Source organism: Mustela erminea, chromosome 6 (genome assembly GCF_009829155.1).
Source record: "Mustela erminea isolate mMusErm1 chromosome 6, mMusErm1.Pri, whole genome shotgun sequence".
Classification (NCBI taxonomy): Eukaryota; Metazoa; Chordata; class Mammalia; order Carnivora; family Mustelidae; genus Mustela; species Mustela erminea.
In genome coordinates this window covers 19,363,278-19,382,314 of record NC_045619.1, presented here as the reverse complement: position 1 = coordinate 19,382,314, position 19,037 = coordinate 19,363,278, and positions in this window count along the sequence as shown.

The window sequence follows — 19,037 nt, the reverse complement described above, 5'->3', positions numbered from 1 at the left end:
TGGGGGATATTTTGTATTAATTTTGAGCTTTTTTAAAAATAGCATTAAAGGGGCACCTGGGTGGCTCAGTGGGTATTTGACAGACAGAGATCACAAGCAGGCAGAGAGGCAGGCAGAGAGAGAGGAGGAAGCAGGCTTCCTGCTGAGCAGAGAGCCTGATGGTGGACTCGATCCCAGGACCTTAGATCATGACCTGAGCCGAAGGCAGCGGCTTAACCCACTGAGCCACCCAGGTGCCCCAGTGCCTGGGATATTTTACGTTAAGAAAAGAAATAAAAGGGCGCCTGGGTGGCTCAGTGGGTTAAGCCGCTGCCTTCGGCTCAGGTCATGATCTCAGGGTCCTGGGATCGAGTCCCGCATCGGGCTCTCTGCTCAGCAGGGAGCCTGCTTCCCTCTCTCTCTCTCTATGCCTGCCTCTCTGACTACTTGTGATTTCTCTCTGTCAAATAAATAAATAAAATCTTTAAAAAAAAAAAAAAGAAAAGAAATAAAAGTTGAATAGTTAAGAAAAAATTACAAAATAAGAAAAGTTAAGAGTATTTAGCTTTGTTCTAATAAGCAGTGAGGCTTCTCACCATGAGAATGATCTGATTAATTATCTTCCAGAAGATTAATCTAGCAGCATGAAATTTGTGGAAATGATTTTAAACTATCAGCTTCTGAACAGTGGGAAAAAAATACACAACGGCATCTCATTTATCTCAAAAATCTGGCAACCTAAAAAAGCCAGAAAAAAACAAGAAAACAAAAAGACTACCAGGAACCCGAAATCCATGAGTTTTGCTTTTAAACAAATCTCTCAGTCCTCTCAAAATCTAATAAATACAATTCTGACAAACTTTGTTGTCTGGGGTCTCAGTTTCTGGCAGATGAGGGAAAGAAAAAAAATTAAGAGTTCATTTCTTGTTCTTCTCCCAAGGAAGAGGTGACTTTAGCAGATGATATTTAAAGAAAAATGAGAGAAAAAAATACTTTTTTAAAAAGAAGTCAAACTGATTAAAAAAATATAACCATGTTGGGGCCAATAATGTAAATAAAGGCAAGAACAGACCAGTGTCTCCAGTACAGTAGGATAATGGGTGGTAAAGTGGTGAACCCAATCTTTGAGAAAATTTCAAGAAATGTTTAGTGCTTGTTTATTCATCATTTATCAACGAAAGCTCTGTGCTAGACATTTTACCAGCCCCTCAGGGCATCTAGTAGAGATTCCTGGAATTTACACTCTAGAAGGACAAACATGCATTAAGTTAGTATTGTGAGGGGAGCTAACTTAGCCTAGAAGATCAGGGAAGGCTTCCTGGAGGAGGTGACACCACTTGAGGGCTGAAGATGGGAGGGTGAGAAGGGAAGTGCAATCCAGGCAGGATGGGCATGTTGAAGGGTCTAGTCTAAAGCTGGAGAGGATGGAGATGGAATGAGATGGAGTCGGAAAGTTTGGCAGGGACTTGAGGGCTATGTTAAGAACAAAGGACTTGGGGCACACAGCTGGCTGTCATAAAAGTATGCGACTCTTGATCTCAAGGTTGTGGGTTTGAGCCCCACAGTGGGTGGGCTTAAAAATAAAATCATTTAAGAGACGCCTGGGTGGCTCAGTAGGTTATATGTGTGCCTTCAGCTTGGGTCATGATCCCAGGGTCCTGGGATTGAGTCCCGCATCAGGCTCCTTGCTTGGCGGAGAACCTGCTTCTCCCTCTTTCTCTCCCTCTGCCTGCTGCTCCCCTGCTTGTGCGCTCTCTCTCTCTCTCTCTCTCTCTCTCTCTGTGTCAAATAAATAAATAAAATCTTTAAAATAAAAAAAATAAAATAAAATAAAAAAACAAGGACTTGGGATGCTTGGGTGGTTCGGTCAGTTAAGCCTCTGCCTTCAGCTCAGGTCATGATCCTAGGACGCTGGTATTGAGTCCTGCATCTGGCTCCTTGCTCAGTGGGGAGCCTGCTTCTCCCTCTGCTTGCTGCTCCCTCCCCCTGCTTGCATGTGTGGGTGCTCTCTCTCTCTCTCTGGTAAATAAATAAATAAAATCTTTTAAAAAATAAAATAAATTTGAAAATATCATAATGAGTTGGGGGAAATTGGAAGGGGAGGTGATCCATGAGAGACTATGGACTCTGAAAAACAATCTGAGGGTTTTGAAGTGGGGGGTGGAAGGTCGGGGTACCAGGTGGTGGGTATTATAGAGGGCACGGATTGCAAGGAGCACTGGGTGTGGTGCAAAAATAATGAATACTGTTATGCTGAAAATAAAAAATAAATTTTAAAAAAATCCCCCAAAAGAAAATATCATAATGAAGATTAATCTTAAAAATAACAAGAAATTTTAATAAAAACCAAAAAGTGACATGATTAGGTGGGAATTTTAAGAATCATTAACTGTGGTGTGGAAAATATATTGGAGGTGACCCAAGGAGCTGAAGTGATACCAGTGGGAGTAGACCTGTCAGATAAAATATAGAACACCTAGTTAACTTTGATTTCAGATTAACAAAGAATAATTTTTTAACTAAAAGTTAAAAGTCAGTCTGGGACTGACTTATACTAAAAAAATTATTTGTTGTTTATCTGAAATTCATAGTAACTGGGCTTCCTGTATTTTTATTTGCCAAGTCTGGCAACCCTAGGTGAGAAACTACTAGAGCATCCAGGGAAGGGGCACTAGTGGCTGGGCGGAAGGTCAGAATAATAACAAGGTAAGGAATCCCAGGTATATTTCGTAAATGAAACTGCCAGGATTTGGTGATGCAGGATGGTCGGAAGGCAGGCAGACAGGGACACGCCCCTGCCGCTAAGATGAAACCACCTTTAAAAAGGATTTTACACCACCCTGGAAGAAGCCCTTTACCCTTTCCCAAGAGATAGATAGGTGAGGAAAAACCTGATTGGATAACAGGCACAGGGAGGGTTAATCAGATTAAAGCAGCCTACCAACAAAGCCCATAAAACCTGCTAGATTTAAGAACTCCAGCCGCAATCCTTTTGGATCGCCTCCTTCTTTGGGAACTTTGTACTATCACTTTATTATTGCTCAATAAACCTTGCTTTGCTGCCCACCACTCTGTTCAGTCTACGTCTTCATTTTGTGAAGTGGAGTGACCAAGAACTGTGGGCACCAGTGGAGGAAAAAATCCTGTAATCTTGGTAGATTGATTGAATGTGGTAGGTCGGACTGCTGAGTGCTGGTCCTCCAGACTGGGAACACCAGAGGAAGAGTGGGCACGCAATACGTATTTTAAATATATTTCCAAAATGGAACAATTACCGATAACAGGGAAAAATGGGATTTAATATCTTAGGCTCTGGTAAACCAAGAAGTTTGCATAAATGGATCACCTCATTCCCAAAATAATAGATAAATCATCACTGTGTTCTTTTCACTGGGGCACTTTTCTAATTTTTCTAACCACAAGATCCATCATAAAATCAAGAAAGCTATTGTTTTTCTTTTTTTTAAAAAAAGATTTTATTTATTTATTTTATTTGAGAGAGAGACAGCAGTGGGCGAGAACAGATGGAGAGAGGGCGAGGGAGAGAATCTCCAGCAGACTCTGCAATAAGCCAGGAACGTGACAGGGGCTCAATCTTTACAACCCTGAGATCTTGACCAGAGCCTGAACCAAGAGTCCGTGCTTAATTGACTGAGCCACCCAGGTGCCCTTATTTTTACTTTTCAGTATGTTCTTTTCCCAGTATTTTTTTTTTTTAAGCAGTAAGATGAAAACTTCAAACATCATAAAAGCCTCTCTGAGTTAAAAACAAACAAAACAAAACAAAACAAAAACCACCACCACCAACAGAAAACTAGCCAATCTTTTTCTAGGGCATAAGAGTAATTTAATCACATCACACATGATCAAACGTTGGCATGCAGGTAAGTTTTATTTGACCTGCAAGTTTTAAAAAATGCTTTCAAACTGTGAGATTTCACTGACCAACCTTAATTGTAATTTCTAGTTTCTTTTGAATAAATGAACAAATCTGGCCCCACTCTGGCCACCATTTTGCATGACAGTGATCAGCTGTGGCTAAGTGGGGACTGCCTGCCTCCTTTTCTCGGAGCATGTGCTCACCACGGTCCGTGTCTCCCTTTCATTTCCCCAGCCCTGAGGCTCAGAGTCCAGTGACCTTTATTGTAGACTTTCACTACAGCTTATTTTACACGCGGGAAAGATTTCTTTGCACACACATCTTTATCAAAAGTGGTAAACAGAAGGTAGAGAGAGCCACATGATTCAAATAAAAGGGGGAGGAGGTTTTGTGTATGTGTAGAAATAAAGATATTAGCCTGAGTTACACGGTTAAGTTAGCTGCCTCAATGATACTACCTACCTGGCACTTGAGTATGAAATGCACAAATTAGAGTGACAGACTGGTGACTAATAGTTTGGATTTTGGTAAGATTAAAACCAAGGTAAGATCGATTACGCAAGATTTATTCTCTCCTCTCCCTATCCCTGTGTACTTGTAAGTGCCTTACTCCTAAGAGATAAATCCTGGAATGGGCAGAATCTTATCCAAATCAGTTAGAATGCTACAAGAGATCATCAGAAATTTTAATTGTTCACTTGAGACAAAGATTAAACTGTGGTGTGTCTTCAGTGCATTTTTCAGAAAAGGGGTTTTGGACAGTATCATATGATAGAATAAAACCAGAGAGCTTATGTCTCAAGGTGTTTTCTTTCTTTTTTTTTTTTTTAAAGATTTTATTTATTTATTTGACAGAGAGAGATCACAAGCAGGCAGAGAGGCAGGCAGAGAGAGAGGAGGAAGCAGGCTCCCTGCTGAGCAGAGAGCCCAATGTGGGGCTCGATCCCAGGACCCTGAGATCATGACCTGAGCCGAAGGCAGCGGCTTAACCCACTGAGCCACCCAGGCGCCCTCAAGGTGTTTTCAATAACTGTCTTTCATTTCAAGACACACTCCCCCCCACCAACATTTTATTGATACTCCTGGTCTCCCTTCCCTCCCCCCACCCCAGGAAAGGAGGAATGTACCTGACAGTGAGGTTGCAAGGGAATTGAACTGATCTGCCAGAGACACGAGTTCTGATCCACTCTCTGCCAAGCATGGGAGTATCTGTGCCAGGGCCTGAGCAAGGACCTAAAAACTCTGTCTCATTCAGGGATGAAATATTGGGTGCCCCCTTGTCCACTGACGTAAAACAACACTGTCCAATTAACTTTGTTAAGTACTAAAGCTAACACTTTAAGTACTAAAGCTAACACTTCGATCTCTAGCTGTCTGATTCTTTTTTTTTTTTTAAGATTTTATTTATTTGAGAAACAAAAAGAGAGATAGAGAGAGCACTTGCATGCCACAAGTGGATGGGGAGAGGAAGATGCAGACTCCCCACTGAGCAGTGAGCCAGATGTGAGACTCCATCCCAGGACCCTGGGATCATGACCTGAGCTGAAGGCAGATGCTTCACCTACTGAGCCACCCAGGTGTCCCTCTAGCTGTCTGATTCTTGCACGGCTTTCTCATTTGGTTCAAAACTCGAGACAAGAAGAATGCTTTCACATATTGGGCCCTAAAACATCAACCATCCTTGCTTGAGTCTCCTTTGGCTTGGGCTTGATGAAAAATGAACAATAAAAGGAAATGGTCATGCACAGAACAGAGTGGAAACTTTTGCCTTGGGCCTACAAAACATACACGTTGTATATAAAGATGGTGTACTTGGAAGGCCTTACCTTGAGCCGATAAGAGTATTGAACACAAACAAAGAGCTTTAACTAACAGATTAAGCCAAGTTAAAATAACTCCTGATGAGTCTGTATTTAGTTAAGTCCTTCCCTTATTCAAGGTAAAAAAGATTAAATGTTCACTTTGTGAAATCCTTTTACTTTTAAGCTTCAGTCTTGAAAAAATTGCTTCTTGCCAGGAAACATGTTTTGATTTTTGTCCCCTTCCTTCTTTGAGGATACATGGTATATGTTCATAAAACATAGACCTATTGTAAGTGAATGTATCCCTTTCTTTCTTTGTTCTAAAAGAAAAATTCAGAAAAAAAAAGTAAAAGAAAAATTCAGGACAGTTTTTAATTTTTTGAAAAACAGAGAATAGAATAAAATAATTAAGAAATTTAATTGTTTCTGATAGAATTTCAAGAGCCAAAACATAACATTCAAATACATCATCTATATAAACAAATATAATTTCTCATACTTTATTCTATTTATTTGAGATTTACTTGTGGGTTTTTTTTTTTTTATGTTTCATCCACAGAATATAGGCATCAGAGAGGTAAGAGACTTTCCTATCTTGTTTATAACTATATCACAGCCATAGCATTATGCCTTGCTGATATTAGCCAAGTGATAAAAATTTATCATATGAGTCAATATATTTTGTACTTACTGATAAAAGTACCAAGTATAGAGTTGGCAACTATTAAAGTTTTGATGAATTAGGTGTGCCTGTCTGGCTCAATCAGTAGAGCATGTGACTCTTGATCCCAGGGTGGTGAGTTTAAGGCCCTCACAGAGCTTAAAGTTTTGATAAATTGAATTGAAGGAAACTAGAATGTTATGAAGAACAAAATTAAATTTTGAGCTAGAACTCACTTTGAAAACTATTTGGATCCCAATAATTTTGGCATGGGAGATTTCCAGAAATGTACTCAAATCATCTAGGTTTTAAAATCTCTGTTAATGTTTACCGTGATTTACTTTCTGTTTGCTTCATCTTATGTATTACTTCTTTGTATTTTCTGTTTTTTCCTAATTTTTTTTTCACTTACTCTTCGGCTCATCCTATTTTTCTCTGGTTTTCTATTTTATTGATATATGCCTTTATCTTTGTAATTTCCTTTCTCTTGTTCTCTGAATTTGCTCTGTTGGTCTTGAAAGAGTTTCTCAACTTTAATACTTAGCTCAATTCTTTTCAGTCTTTATTGTTCTTTATTAATGTTTCAAAACTACAAACTTCCCCTTAAGTACTAGTGTTAACTAGTGTTCCCCTTAAGTACTAGTACATGCATCCCATAAATGTCGGCATGGAATGCACATTGGGATCTGGGGCTCCATTGTGGGTGTGGGCTTGGACACAATGTGCACACCAGGAAAACCATGATAAGGTGCCTCCATATTGTGCCTAGGCAGTATCTGTGCTTTCTGGGCGTGCCCGGCTGGGCAGAACATCACTGATGTCTTCTCCTATTCATAGGCTAACCCACCATGCAGCAGGTGGAAGAAAAACCAAGAGCCCTCTTCTTCCTGCAAAAAATCTCTCTACCGTCCTCTGCTGGCCAATATTGACATCATCTTTTTTTTTCAATTTTTATTTATTTTTTAAATTTCTTTTCAGTGTTCCAGAATTCATTGTTTATGCACCACACCTAGTGCTCCATGCAATACATGCCCTCCATAATACCCACTACCAGGCTCACCCAACCTCCCATCCCCCGCCCCTCCAAAACCCTCAGATTGTTTTTCAGAGTCCACAGTCTCTCATGGTTCGTCTCCCCCTCTGATTTCCCCCAATTCCGTTCTCCTTTCCTTTAACAAGGGTGAAAGCCTGAGTCCAGTCATGTATCAGAGAGTTGGTGATGAGAGGTGAATTTAGAACTGAGAAGCAAAAATTGATACCTGGCACATCTATGAAAGCAGGGTTCCAGATGTGATTTAGATCATCCTGATCAAAAGAATTCACAGAAGGTTTTACTCTGGGAGGGACAGGGGGGAGAGAGGCAGGGCAAAGGGTACCTGTTTTTGCTAATGAGATGAATGGGACTTGGTGTGGTCCTGAAGCCAGCACAGCTGGAAGTGACTTCCCCCATCTGCAAAAAAAAAAGTCCTGCCCCTGTTCTTCCTAACTGTGGCGGAGTTGGCAGCCCCCTTGGCAGCTCAGTTGGGCTGAGGTTTGGGGCGTTCTTCCCACAAATTCAACCTAAAATCTCTTTGTTCAGCTTTCCTAACAGTTGATGGGTGATCAATTTCCTGATCTCCAAGCCTTTGGGATTTTCTGATCTCCATGATTTTTCTTACTGGTTTATAGTTTTCTTCCTTTCTTCCTTCCTTCCTTTCAGATTTTATTTATTTATTTGAGAGAGAGATTGAGAGAACGAGTGGGAGGAGAGGCAGAGGGAGAAGCAGACTCTCCGCTGAGCAGGGAGCCTGATTCTGGACTTGACCCCAGGACCCTGCGATCATGACCTGAGCCAAAGGCAGACAGACACTTAACCAACTGAGCCACCCAGGCGCCCCTGAGTTCTTAATTTAAAGAAATGGCATTAGGGATACCTAGCTGGCTCAGTCGGTAGAGCATGCAACTCTTTATCTTGGGGTTGTGAGTTAGAGCCCCACGTAGGGCGGGGAGCTCACTTTAAAATAAATAAATCCATAAAATGTCTAAAGCAATGGCACTAAAATTGCAATTCAAATAAGGTAAGATTAGTTTTACTCACGTTTCCCATCTCATGTTCTACTGATCTAGTTTCTACAGGTAAAATCATTCTTGTAGCTTTCTTTTCACTATACAATGTGCAATTCACTGCTACCTAATTTGAGAATTTTCCTCTAGTTAAACTAGAAACATGCTTTCATATTAAGACATTTATCTCAAACAAAAAGTCATGGTCAAAGCCTCTGCGTCTGTGAGCAATCATGGCATAATGTTTTTGTTTCTATTTCCACTCACTGCCTTAATTCCTTTTCCTCAATTTCCTTGAATCTTTCCTATTTAACTTGTTAAAGATACCAAATGGATCAATGTATAATTTACATACCATAAAAATTTACATACCATAAAATAATTTACATACCATAGGTCCAACAATGATTTTAGTAAGTTTGTAGGGTGATTCTACCATCATCATAACACAGAATTTAGAATATTTCTGGTACAAATTTAGAATATTTCTGGGACGCCTGGGTAGCTCAGTCCGTTAAGCGTCTGCTTTCAGCTCAGGTCATGATCTCGGGGTTCTGGGATCAAATCCCTGCTCAGCAGGAGGCCCACTTCTCCCTCTTCCTCTGCTGCTCCCCATTGCTTGTGATCTCTCACTCTGTCAAATAAATGAATAAAATCTTTCAAAAAAAATTTAGAATATTTCCATTTCTTGTACCCATTTGCAGTTAATTCACACACCTACCTTCAACCCTAGGCAGCCACCAATCTGCTTTTCATCGCTCTAAATTTTTCTTTTCTAGACATTTCTAGAAAATGGAGTGGAATCATACAATATTGGTGATATCTAGTCCTTGTGTCTCACTTCTGTCACTGAGCATGATGTTTAGACGTTATGTTGTAACATGTATCAGTGGTTCATTCATTTTCACTGCTGAAAGGTAGTAGTCCATTGTATGCCTACCACATTTTGTTTATCCATTCACTGGTTGATGGATGTTTAAATGGTTTTTAGTTTGAGACTATCATGTGTAATACTGCTATGAACAGTCAATCACATACACGTCTTTGGGTGGACCTATGTTTTCATTTCTCTTGGGTAAATACAGAGGAATGAAATTACTAGGTCATATGGTCAGTGTAGTTAACTTTTGAAGAACTGCCAAGCCATTTTCCAAAGTGGCTGTACCATTTTACATTCCCACCAGCAAAGAGGGAAGTTTCCAGTTTCTTCTCATCCTTTCCAACACTTGGCATTGTTTTGTCATTTTAATTATAATCACTCAGTGTAGTTTTGATATGCATTTTTTTTGCATTTCCCTGATGACCAATGATGTTAGCATCTTTCCCCAACGTTATGAGCCATTTGTATTTTATCTCTGGTGAATTTTAATTTTTACATAGACTCTGTGCCCACTGTTGGGCTCGAACTCATGATCCTGAGATCAAGAGTTGTACACACTGCCAGCTGAGTCAGCCAGGCACCCGTTATTGGTGAAATTTAAGGGCAAAGGGCAAATTTAAGCCCTTTGCCCATTATCTATCTATCTATCTATCTATCCATCTATCTATCTATTTATTTAAGTAAGCTCTCCTGCTCAATGTGGGTCTTAAACTCATAAACCTCAAATCAAGAGTCACATGCTCTACCAACTGAGCCATTCAGGTGACCTCCCTTTGCCTATTTTTAAATTGAATTCCTTCTCTAACCTTTAACAACCTAATTGCTATTCTTACTCTTATTAAAACTGCCCTCTGAAATAATGAAATTCCACTGAGATAATGAGTCCTAATAGATCCAGTAGTGTTTTTAAATTTGTCCCCTCCTTGACACTACTGCAGTATTTGATAGAGTCTTCGTTAAACCTTTCTCTTTTTTTTTAAGATATATTTTGGGGGGGCAATAACAGGGAGAGTAACACTCAGTAGGGAGTCTTGGCAAGACTCCCTACTGAGTGCAGAGCCTGATGCAGGGTTCGATCCCACTGATGCATGAGATCATGACCTGAAACCAGAGTCAGATCATGAGCTAAAACCAGATTCAGATGCTTAACTGACTGAGCCAGTCAGGAGCCCCCATTAACCCCTTCTTGAAATGTGGTCTTACTTTGGTGTTCAGAACAGAATACTTTCCCAATTCCTCTTTGATCACTCTCTTTTTTGGGTAATAGTCCTCCTCCTGTCCTCTCTAAGTGGTCTAATCTATTGACTAGGCCTATATGCTGTGCTCTTCTCCTTCTACATTTTATCCCATATGATATTATAATATTTTTAAGGAAATGTCTAAAAGGAAATGAAATATTTAACAAGGTCTTTAAGGAAATAGACTTATCAGAATCTGTAAGAGCTGGAGTGTGGGGTGGTGCTGTCTGATAGGAGATATAGTAGTAGATTGATAAGAAATGCAGCCACTGTGAGAAGGGATGTAGCCAAGCAGTGAAGGAGCAGAAAAGAAATACCCCAAATTTAATTTGTTTCCACCCTTCAATCTCATACCGGTGCCTCCCATTGGTTGAAGCCAGAGGTTAGCAGAGGCTGGATAAATCCATCTATGGGGTCAGCAAAGGGTATGGGGATGAATCTGGGAGCAAATGGAGAATAGGCAACCTAAACTTCTGTGCCTCTGTCAAGGGTACCATTACTCTCCTGATCTCTTAGGCTGGAACCTCAGAAAACACTATAGTCCTCAGTCAATGATCTTTTCTGCTCATAAAGTCTCTATCCCTTATGTGGCATTAATCATCTCATTGGGTTGGACCAGACCACTGTTAAGATCCTCTATAAATGTGAGACTTCATGGTTTTATGGTACTCAATATTGCATCATGATTGTATTGTGATTCTCAAGTGTGTATTTGTGTTCTGAACAGATGATAAGCACTTTTAGGGCAGGGTCTGTTCTTGATACTTCTTCAGATCCTCTCTGTGCTTATCCGTGTTCTATTAAGTAAGAGACTCATGTGTTCATAAAATGAATAAATGATTCAGACATGATCTTAAAATTTATCTAAATCCCTTGTCCAAATTACAAATTTTGACAATAAACAGTCAACACATTTCACCACTAAGTGGCAGCATCCACAATGATAATTTCCAAAATGGCCCAATTCCAGGAAGCATATCACTGAGATTTCAATGATCATAACAAGAGTATGATAAGAACATCACCTGTTAGCCTAACTATTCTCTTTCTGGTGAAAAATTACCAATGAATTACTGTCTATACAGATAATTCTTTTCTTTTTTTCAGAAGTTATTTTATTTTTTTGAAGATTTTATTTATTTATTTATGAGAGAGAGAGAGCACAAACAGGCAGAGCAGCAGGCAGAGGGAGAAGCAGGCTCCCTGCTGAGCAAGGAGCCCAGTGTGGGTCTCGATCCCAGGACCCTGGGATCATGACCTGAGCCAAAGGCAGAGGCTTAATCAGCTGAGTCACCAAGATGCCCTGTACAGATAATTTCTAACAAATGTGGTTAAGAACCCAAACTGTCTGCTTCACAAATATTTATGATCATGCAGTTTTCTGAATTTTAACATTCTTTTTGTTTTAACTAAAGTTCAGAGTTCTTATGAAAATGTTATATTCAAATGAAACAAGATAGGACCCGGGAAGGAGACAAACCATAAGAGACTCATAATCGCAGGAAACAAACTGAAGTTTGCTGGGGGTTGAGGGGGAGGGGATAGGGTGACTGGGTGATGGACATTGGGGAGGGTATGTGCTATAGTGAGTCCTGTAAATTGTGTAAGACTGATGATTCACAGACCTTACCCCTGAAACAAATAATACATTATATGTTAATAAAATAAAATTTTATAGAAATTAAAAAAAGAAAGTGTTATATTCTTAGTATAGAATATGCCAAAGAAGACAAAATCTCTTATAGCTCTTCCTGTTGTTCTTTTCCTCAGTTTTTTTTTTTAAAGATTTTATTTATTTATCTGACCGAGATCGCAAGTAGGCAGAGAGGCAGGCAGAGAGATGGGGGAGGAAGCAGGCTCCCCACTGAGCAGAAACCCACTCCCCCACCCCATGCGGGCCTTGATCCCAGGACCTGATCATGACTGAGTCAAAGGCAGAGGCTTAACCCACTAATCCACCCAGGCGCCCCCTCAGTACATGTTTCAACTAGCTTTCTTCTTTCTCAAATTGACCTTTACATTTTATTGTTCCAGAATAAATCAGCTTAAAAAAATAAAAACAAGGAAAGTGTATATAGTAAAAAGTTAAGACTTCATTCCCTTCTAGGTCCTATTGCTACTCCCAAGGGGTAGTCACTGTTAACATAATGATGTATACTCTTCCTGACATTATTTTTTGCAGATTTAATTTATTTTTTTAAGTTTAAGCATGTTTTATTAAAATTACAATACAAAAGGGGCGCCTGGGTGGCTCAGTGGGTTAAGCCTCTGCCTTCGGCTCAGGTTGTGATCTCAGGGTCCTGGGATCGAGCCCCACATGGGGCTCTCTGCTCAGCAGGGAGCCTGCTTCCTCCCTCTCTCTCTGCCTGCCTCTCTGCCTACTTGTGATCTCTGTCTGTCAAATAAATAAATAAAATCTTTAAAAAAAAATTACAATACAAAAAATATTTCCTACTTTGCACCTCTTACTTCGCCCCCTCTTAAATGAAACTGCAAACAAGTAGTCATGATGTGGATTCTGGTTGTCAACATTTAGGCGTTTGGAAATATGTGAGGACATTTGTGGTTGTCTTAGTGATGAGGAAGCTCTGTGGCCCTTGGGGGCAGAGTTCTCAGATGCTAACAACTCTGGAATGCCTAGGAGCATCCCACAAGGTAAAACATTTTTCCACTTGGAATATCAGTAGCATTCCTGCTTAGAAAACCTAAAGATATCTTCCATACTAAATCTAAACACACACACACACACAGCCTTTTTTCATTCAACAGAAAAGCTGAAAGAATTGTACAGTAAAACACTCATGTACCTACCACCTATTAACATGTTACCTTCATTGTTTTGCCACATATTTATTCAAATACAGGCCAATGTCTATACCAGTTACCATTTAACTATCTTTTCTTTTTAAATTTTAATTTATTTATTATTTGACAGAGAGAGAGAGAGAGAGCGTGAGAGAGGGAACACAAGCAGGGGGAGTGGGAAAGGGAGAAGCAGGCTTCCCAGGAAGCCTGACCTGGGGCTCAACCCCAGGACCCCGGGATCATGACCTGAGCCAAAGGCAGATGCTTAACGACTGAGCCACACAGGCACACCCCCCCCATCTTTTTTTTTTTTTTTTAATGTACTTCAAAATAAGTTGAGGAGATAGTATACATCATCCCTAAATACTTCACCACTAAATTGCCTTTTATCTTTTTTATTGAAGTTTGGTTGACACACTATGTTACATTAGTAAATTGTCTTTTATAAAGCTCTTATGCATGTTGATCTACAGCTTGCCTTATAAATCTATCATCATTCATTCAACAAGTCAACATTTTTCATTGAGAGTTTACTATGTACCAGATACTTTCCTAGGCACTGGGGTTACACTGATGAGCAAAACAAATGCAGTCCCTGAATCATGGAGATTACTCCAATAGAGATTTTGACACTCTCTCCAATGTCAAAGTAATAATAATAATTAGTAGTATAACAATATTATAACAATATATAACAACTTCATAACAAAATAATTATTGTAACAATAAAATCTAGTATTTGTTGTGTCTACTATATTCTTGACATTGTTCTAAGTATTCTAAATATATTAACTAGTTGAACCCTGTAAAGTAAGAATAATTATAATCTTCACTTTGCAGATAAGATGAGACATAGAGAAATTAGGTGTCTTGCCCAGGATCACAAAGCCTGGAAATGACAGAGCTGGGGTAAAAATCCAGAGTCCAAAACTGACCTTTTATCAACTGCCTCTCTTCTGTGTTATCACCCTGTTAATAGAATATGATTGACTCTATTCTTTTTATACAGGTGCATAATATTCCACAGAATTAATTTAATGAAATGTACTTTGTGACTCCCTTACTTTCAAAATAATTTTTCACTGTTATAGCCAATGACACAGGAAATATCTCCATTCTTAAATCTTTATGCATCTGTATAAATATTTCTGCCCAAAACACTCTAGAAATAGACTTGCTAAGTCAAAAGATATGCACATTTTAATAGATATTGGTTAGCTGCCCTCAAAAAAATGCTACACCAATCAGTACTCTTCCAACAGAATATGAGGGTATCAGATTTCTTATATCTCTCACAACACTCTTTTTAAAGTTTTATACATCTGGTGCAAAGGAAACAAAATCATTTTTTGTTTATTCATGTATTGATTATTTAACAAATATACATTGAGAGCCTACAACGTTCCAATAACCATGCTAGGCCACAAAGATAATCCAGGAGCAATCAAGACACAATTCTTTCTCTTTTGGGCATGTAATCACTAAGGGCAGGCAGGCAATAAAAAAAAAAAATAGGCAGGTTAATATACAATATAGTGTTAGGTGGTGATAAAGGTGATGAAGAAAAACAAATCATAATGAGGAAATACAGAATGAAGGCATTAGGGGGTTAGCATCATCAGGAAGGGTCAGCGGGAAGGTGACTTTTAAGAACAGATGTGAACAAAGTGAGGGGCAGCCTCGTCAGAATCTGGGGAAAGGCTCTTTTAGGCAGCAGGTGCAAAAGCCCTGAGGTGGAAATTGGTGCATCTGAAAAACCTCATTGGTGTTTTAATTTGTACTTCTGTTATTACTATAGAGATGGAGCAAATCTCTCCCTTCTGGTGCATAGACTACAAAATGTATATGAACATAGCATTTTCATAGACTTCCAAATTCCCTGCAATCACTCAATTTTAGCCTGTAACTTTAAAGATTTTATTTATTTATTTGAGAGAGAGGCAGTGAGAGAGAGCATGAGCGAGGAGAAGGTCAGAGAGAGAAGCAAACTCCCTGTGGAGCTGGGAGCCCAATGCGGGACTCGATCCCGGGACTCCAGGATCATGACCTGAACTTCATGAAGGCAGTTGTCCAATCAACTGAGCCACCCATGCATCCCCTGTTATGCTTTTGAATTAAGCCAATGGCAAGGATGTTTTTCCTTTCTTTCCTCTCTCTTCTTTTTTTTCTTTTTCTTTTTGGTCAGGACTATTGAAGTATAATTTACACACAATAAAACTCACCCTTCGAAAATGTACAGTTAAATGAATTTGATAAAGTATACATTTGTGTAACCATCAGCACAATCATGGCGGAGAATATTCCAATGCCCCTTTGAAGTCAGTTCCTGCTTTTACCTCCAGCCTGTGGCCATTTTTTTGTACCTATAAACAGTTTATAAACTGTTATCTTCTATTGGGCTCAACTAAATCAACTTGTCACCAAGCTGGTCTCCTCAAGGAAATCTAAAACCAATAAAAACCTTATTTTGACATGTATTATATAACATCAAAGAAATCTAGATTCTAAGAAAATATATTTGCAAGTCATATATGTTAATGTGTGCTATATCTCTTTTTTGGGTGGGGGGAGCTGTGGTTTTTTTTTTTTTTTATAAGATTTTATTTATTTGCGGGAGAGAGAGCATGAGTGGGGAAAGAGGTAGATGAATAGGGAGAGTCAGAACTCCCTGTCAGCTGATGGTAGTTCTGAAGTATGACTCAGGCTCAAGAACTGGGCAAGAGATCCTGACTTCCTATTGGGTGACCACCCCAATTTTATCAAATACAATTTCTTGACCAGTATGCATCTAGCAGTAAGCACAGGGATTGACACAAAGTAAGCCCTCAAAAAATATTTGGTGTACGAATAAATGGTGTTTGGGATTTCCTAGATATAAAGGTTTAGTTTTGTATATATAACCTCAACTAATCAGTTGATTACTGAAACTTCTTTGATTAAATGTTCCATTTGACTTGTAGGGGAAAAAAGAAAACTGAGTGCTCCAGAGAACAGTCTCTGGAATCAATCAGTGTAGATTTGATAGCTGGTCCCCTCTTACTATCTCTAAGCCTTGTTTTCTCATCTATAAAATAGGTAGAACTAAGTTTTATAAGGGTATTGTGAGGATTAAATGAGATAGTTCACATAAAGTTCATAGAATTCTGAGATTAAGAATTTTATTTTATTTTATTTTAAAGATTTTATTTATTCATTTGACAGAGAGAGATCACAGTAGACAGAGAGGCAGGCAGAGAGAGAGAGGGAAGCAGGCTCCCCGCTGAGCAGAGAGCCCGATGCGGGACTCGATCCCAGGACCCTGAGATCATGACCTGAGCTGAAGGCAGCGGCTTAATCCACTGAGCCACCCAGGCGCCCTGAGATTAAGAATTTTAAAACCACAACTGATAATAGTAGGTCCTTCGTATTTATAGTCTCACTAATCTCCACCCCACTGGGCTGGAGGGAGGAGGGACGCCGCAAAGGATGCCATCAGAGTGAAACCTGCCAAGTGAAAGGAACTTAGTCTGTGCTAGTGAAAACTGTCTCTTGCGGGGCGCCTGGGTGGCTCAGTGGGTTAAACCTCTGCCTTCGGCTCAGGTCATGATCTCTGGGTCCTGGGATCAAGCCCTGCATCGGGCTCTCTGCTCAGCAGGGAGCCTGCTTCCCCCTCTCTCTTTGCCTGCCTCTCTGCCTACTTGTGATCTCTCTCTCTCTCTGTCAAATAAATAAATAAAAATCTTTAAAAAAACCACCTGTCTCTTGCTGGGTCAATATTCAATAATCTAATCTGTAACTCCACATTTAAGCCATTTCATCCTCCTTTTCCCTCCCACTTTTCAAGGTGTCTGGGTTCCGCAGGAGAAGCCATGTACCCTTCTGGTGGGAAGAGGCAGTCCTTATAGCAAAAAGTAGATCTTTCTGTCGTTTTGAAACCTTTGTGGACCTCAGGGACCCTCCTCAACTCAGTAATGATGTCCCAGAAATACCTGTCACTGGGAACCCTGGGGACGGTACTGCTGGGACGCACAGAATTAAGACTGTTGGCCTGTACTTCTGGCCGGACTGGGTCCCAGTGGTCCACAAATGCTGACTTCGCCTCGCCCCTTGGCCCTAACTTAAAGAGCACTTGGACATTACCTCTGTCAGACCAGTGGTAGAGGCTGCCAAGTCACTTCTGGCTCCTCCACCTCCTCACTCACAGCGACCCCAAGGCATGGCATGTTACCACTCAATTACCTTCCACTCCTCCTGGAAGTGTGCGAGGGAAGGGAGATTTGGCTCCATTCAAGCCCTCAAGGGAGGCTACTTCTGGGTCTTCAACTATTGTCCCATCCTTGCAGCCACTCTGAGCAGGCCTGGGAGGCACTTTTTGTTTTTTAAAAGATATTATTTATTTGACACAGAGAGAGAGATCACAAGTAGGCAGAGAAGCAGGCAGAGGTGGGGGCGGGGGGGAAGCAGGTTCCCTGCCAAGCAGAAAGCCTGATGCGGGGCTCCATCCCAGGACCCTGGGATCATGACCTGAGCTGAAGGCAGAGGCTCAACCCACTGAGCCACCCAGGTGCCCCTGGGGGCACTTTGTTGAGTGGTGTTTTCTCCTTTCAAAACAAGAAGCTAGGCCTCCTTTGCATTTGGTTTATCTCTTCACTGCAAACCATGGTTTCCCCCTTGCTAAAGAACAAAAATTCACTTGAATAAATCTGAAGACTAATAAGCCTAATTAAGTGATTCGTGAATGTACTAGGAAGTCTTCAAATTCTTCCTTGGATAGGATTCTATCTTAACCCATAAATATGAGCATGTCCTCCTTTTGTATTTGTGTAATTCTCAACCTATCATCTTGGAATAGAAGTCTGAAATTACTGGTTTTACTCCTCAGTCCAATGCAGTCCAACTTTTATTTGTACCATAATGAAATTTTTAAATAAAAATTGTCAATCATTATCTGCCCAACCCAATCTCTCCTCTTCTTGTGTTGGATTTCACGGCAATATATACTCCCTTGGTCTCCCATGTTTTTGGTGGTATCCCACCCACTGTCCACTGATGCCTCCCAACTCAATTTTCAACTACTCATCAGTTGTCTTCACCTAGGTCTCCTACAAGCATCTTATTCATTAAACTATTGTATATCTAAGACTGAACTCATAATCCTCCATACTCTTTGGGTCCTCTGGCTCAATTAATGATTAATATGTCCTGAGCCTCTCCAAACAGGAAACTAAATCCATCTCATCTTCAGTTCTTCTTGCTTATTCCATTCATCCAATTGTCCATCACCTTGCTTTTCTCCATCCACAATCTACTGCCTTACATTTGCATTTCTTTGAAAGACTTACCTGTCATTAATCCTCAGTGCTAACTCTGGTCCATGCACCCAAAGCCTGCTGGAGTTTTCACCAGAGAAAACAAATCCAATAATAATACCACCCTACTTGTGAACTTCCACCTTCTCCCCAAAGGTTGCTTCCAGGTTGTGTCCAAACTCCTCAGCGTATCGGTGGAAGGTCTTTCACAATGTCATCACCACAATCTACCCAGCCTTAGCTTCATGTGTTCCAGTCACAGTGGACCTCTTTTCATCCGCTAAGCAAACCAAGTTCATTTGAACTGTGTGACTCAGACTTCAGGCACAGAGTGTTCTCTTTATCCTTCGTCCCAAAGCACAACATCTGACAAATTGTACATCTTCAATCCATGTTTGTTGAATGAATTAAGGACAAATCTTGGATGGTTTGTTCAATAAGACGTAATTAGTAAGTAAGTA